Source organism: Myotis brandtii, unplaced genomic scaffold (genome assembly GCF_000412655.1).
Source record: "Myotis brandtii unplaced genomic scaffold, ASM41265v1 scaffold225, whole genome shotgun sequence".
NCBI lineage: Eukaryota > Metazoa > Chordata > Mammalia > Chiroptera > Vespertilionidae > Myotis > Myotis brandtii.
In genome coordinates this window covers 4273140-4278139 of record NW_005358435.1, presented here as the reverse complement: position 1 = coordinate 4278139, position 5000 = coordinate 4273140, and positions in this window count along the sequence as shown.

Genomic DNA, 5000 nt, shown 5'->3' with positions numbered 1-5000 from the left:
CCCCTTTAGGGTGGGGGGTTCCCACTGGGGTGCCTGGCCAGTCTGGGTGAGGGGCTGAGGGCCGTTTTCAGGCTGGCCAAGCCCCCCAGTGACGGAAGCTCCCAGCCTCTCCTTTTTTTCTTTTTTCTTTTTTATTCTGGGATTTATTTACCTTCTATAATTGAAACTTTGTTGTCTTCAGTGGAGCTCAGAGCCAGCTCCTGCTCACTCCAACTCTGTGGCCATGGCCGGCTGAAAGCAGGTATCTGAGGTTTATTTGTCTTCTATAATTGAAACTTCGTTGCCTGCAGTGGAGCTCAGAGCTGGCCGGGAAGCTTGGCTTCCTCCATCACTGGAGCAACCAAGCCTCCTGCTCGCTTCAGCTCTGTGGCTGCCCGCCGCCATCTTGGTTGGGTTAATTTGCATATAGTTGCTCTGATTGGCTGGTGGGTGTGGCTTAAGGCATAGGAAAAGTATGGTCAATTTGCATGTTTGTCTTTTATTAGATTAGATAAGTTTTCATTTCAGATCATCCTTTACAGTTACTTTAGGTCTCTGAGTTTATAAAGCCATCAAGCAGGCCTCCCCTGAGCTTGTCAGGTTTAGTCTGTGGCCCCTTTTTGCCCACAAGAACAATGAGCAAGGAAATGGTTACACTTGTGGATAAATCAAAACAAACAGCAATATGAAAGTATAACAATAATATCTACATCATTGCATTAAAACAAGCAAGATAGGGACAAAAAATCAAAAAAATCAAAAGTAGCATCCTACAATCCTTCCAAAGCTTGCGAGAGTTTTAAGTTTAATTGAATAGGCATGTTAAATGCCCTAGCTGGTTTGGCTCAGTGGATAGAGCATCGGCCTGTGGACTAAAGAGTCCCAGGTTTGAATCTAGTCAAGGGCACATGCCCCGATTGTGGGCTCAATCCCCAGTAGGGGGAATGCAGGGGGCAGTAGATCAATGATTCTCTCTCATCATTGATGTTTCTATCTCTCTCTCCCTCTCCCTTCCTCTCTGAAATCAATAAAAATATATTTTTTAAAAATTCTAGATTAACTAAAAACAGAAACAGAAAACATAACTTCTCATCTAGCAGAATATATAACCTCCAATTTAGCAGGAAAAAAAATAGAATAAGAAAAGTCTGAGCAATCTGAGAGATGGAAAAAAAGAGAAACAACTTTTAGAGAAAAGAAATGGTGGGAAATGTTTAAATATACACAAAAAATAAATTAATAAAAGTAAATTTCAAAATGTCATTAATTATATTCTAAATAAATGGAGTAAAGAAAAAGGGTGTTGGAATAAATTTTTAAAGTCTCAGCTAGATACTCCTTCAAGATACATACCTAAACCAAAAATATAAATATTGAGAAATATGATAGTGAAAGAATGGAAAGTATTTCCCAGATAAATATGAATGAAATATTAGACAAAATAGAAAGTAATTCAAAATGTAAGAGAAGCAATAAAATGGGAAAATAAAAATGGTAAATGGTCACCAGAGAGATCTAGGAATTTGTAACTTGCATATATATAATAATATATCTCCAACAAATAAAAAGCAAAAATAGACAGAAATATAGGGAGAAACTTACAAATTGATCCTCATAGTATTTTCAGGCCATCTATATATATAACAGCAAATGACCGGTCGCTATGATGCGCACTGACCACCAGGGGGCAGATGCTCAATGCAGGAGCTGCCCCTGGTGGTCAGTGCTCTCCCACAGCCAACCTCCCATGGCCCTGATTTGGCCCCGATCACCAGCCAGGCTGAGGGACCCCTCCCATGCACGAATTTGTGCACCAGGCCTCTAGTGTATACATAATCACAAAACTGTCTCATAAAAAATGGAACAGCCCTAACTGGCATTGCTCAGTGATTAGAGTGTCAGCCTGCAAACTGAAGGGTCCCAGGTTCAGTTCCAGTCAAGGGCACGTCATACCTGGGTTACGGGTTCTCCATCTCTGTTGGGGCGTGTGTAGGAGGCAACCAATTGATATGGCTCTCTCACATTGATGTTTCTCTCTCTCTCCTCTCTCTACCCCCCCCTCCCTTCCACTCTTTCTAAAATCAATGGAAAAAAATATCCTCCAGTGAAGATTAACAACACCAACAACAAAAATGGAATAGTTACTGGACATCACTTATATTTATAAAAGTGGCAGTTTTATTTAATTCAAGTTTTGTTTTCAAAACCAAATTTAGTAAATTAGTCTGTGTATTCAAATGGAATTTTAGATTATAATAGTTCTTTCAGGTGCAATACTTCTGTCATGGCTAGGAATGTTGCCCCACCTCCACCCCCACCTGAGACAAGGGCTTGTGAGCAGGTAGCCTGGCTGGGAATTGGTCCAGGTGAAGGAGTGGGAAACTGAGGAGCATGAGACAGAAAAGGAGGAAACACCAAGCAAGAGATCATTCTCCAGTCTGTCCCACTGTGGGCACCAGAATCTTAAAGAGGATGTGTAGGATGCACTTTAGAGTTAGAAGGAAGAGCACAGGAATTCTACCCCTCACTGGTCATGATTTGCCGATGTTCTGTGAACTTCCTTGCACTCCAGGTCTCACAGATGAAAGTACAGTACAAGGCAGGTTCCCAGAAGCATCCACAGCTCAGTGTCTGATAAACTCCAGGCAGAAAGCAAGAGACACCCAACATAGCAGCCAGCAGCTGGAACAAAAGATGTTCAAGAAGATGTGACATGGAGCAGAGGAGTGTCCCAATCAGAAATTTCTTAAAGGACTCTTCATTGTATTATTTGGTTTTTAAAAAATGGGTTTCTATCACCCCCACCACCACCTCCCCGGGTCCCCCACCCGCACACACACGCACACTCCTTTGCAACGTTGGGCTTACATTGGTCACTATTAAGAACACCCGGCCCTCCAGGGGCTCCCTACACCTGGCATTACCAGAGATCCCAGAATCTCCCCACCTCCCATACTGAAATGCATCTCTAGTCCCTTTGCTCAAAAGTGGATGCAAATTTCCCATAAAACTGACAGGGTATTGAGGAGGGAAAGAGAAAAGAGGTAGTGTAGACGGAAGGGAATGAAAGAGAGATCCTGAAATGGAAATATGAGACTGGCTGGAAGGGTGGCTAAGGGGACAATTAGGTGAATGGAGACATTTCAAAGATCAGCAGTAAAAGAGGAAAAAACCACGGTTTGTGATTAAGAGGTTGAGTTGGAGGGATGAAAAACATAAAAATTCCTCTATATGAAAATGTCCAAGCTGTGAATTTAGATGGCTACTAACCTACAGGTCATGGTAAAAGCACAAGTACATGCTTGCCAAGAGTTGGCACAAAGATGTTAATTAATTAACTAGTTAATTAATGAAAGGAGGGAGAAAAGACAACCAGCTTTGGGTGAGTTTTTAAGAAGGGGAAGGGTCCCTAAAATGTCAGAACAATTCCATAGGTTTCTACACTTTCCTCTTGTCATAACTTGTGTAAAATTCTTCTAATATGCACCTTTAACAAGTACCTTTAATATGAAGAGGTGTTTCTACATCTGTAATTTGGACCTATATGTCATGACTATAGTTTTCCTCTCATCAACTAGGTAACAGATAGGAGGAAAAAATACACTTGGGAGATGAGGTTCTAATGTTCTTTAACCCTTTGCATATCAGAGAGCTCTGCAAGTGGGGTGTCTGCTAACAGGGATCATCAGTATGACAAAGGGAAATTAGCACGCTTATTTAGGCAGAGCATGGCTTCGTGAGAAATTTCCCAGAAGGAGCCAACATCAGAGGGTGTGACTGAAGGTGACTGTGCACCAAAACGGGGTTGGAAGGAGCCCGTGTGCTCTCTGATAAAACGGTGTCCATGGGGGCCTGGATGAGCAGACCTTTACGTTGGAAACAGAGTTTCAAAACAATTCTGAGAGAGGCTAGTCTTCCTGGAGCTGCCAGAGAAGTTGCTTCCCCATAACCAAACTTGGTTCCATTCCCAAGATTCTGAAAACCTTGGCAGCCCCTACTCAGCTTCCGAAATGAGGCCCAAAGAATCTGAAAGCAGTTTCAGAATCAATGGCCCAGATTGCATTAGCGGGTATGACAGAGCATAAAGAAGGCAGGTCTCTGGACCTTCTAACCACTCACCTAGGAATGTAGATTCCTAGGACACCACATCTGAGCAGCTGGAAGATGATTTTCTCTTCTAGACACAAAGGACTCTTTCCTAAGTCTTGCACAGACTTTTCAATCTATATGCACTATTCAAAGGACTTAAAAAAAATAATTAACATGCCTGCTTACCTCCAAAATAGCTTCCTTCCAAATGTTTCCCTTATTTAAAAAAAGTATCAAATATTAAAACTCAAGTAATGAGTTTTAACTCATCTTAACCATTAAAAACTCAAATAATGCAGAAGGATAGAGAGAGAGTGTGTTAGATAGCACAAGGGTCTCAAGGTCTGGGCAGTTCTTATTAAATGCTATTCTTGCTAAATGTTAGCATAGTGTTTTGCAGACCAGCTGTAAACAGAATGAGCTTGACAGGAACTCAACCAATTGGTAGAGGTGGACTTTAAGGTTTTTTTTGTTTTGTTTTGTTTTGCTTTTTAATATAGTTTTTTATTGATTTTAGAGATGAAGGGAGAGGGAGAGAGAGATAGAAACATCAATGATGAAAGAGCATCATTGATCGGCTGCCTTCTGCACGTCCGCTACTGGGGATGGAACCCACAACCCGCATGTGCCCTTGACCAGAATTGAACCCGGGACCCTTCAGTCCGCAAGCCGACGTTCTACCCACTGAGTCAAACCAGCTAGGGCAGACTTTAAGGTTTTTAACAACAGGGATGTGGCAGAAGAAAGAAGGGAAGAAGAAAAAGAAGGGGGGAAAAGCCACTTTTCGCACGCCCTGGGCTCCTCGAGGTGCTGTCCTCACCCTAGCAAGGACCCCAGCAGACATGATCTCCTTAACGGACACCCAGAGTAAGCGCCTGCCCCGGAGTCCCTGCCTTGAGCCCCAAATACCCTTTGCTGGGGCGGAGGCGGGG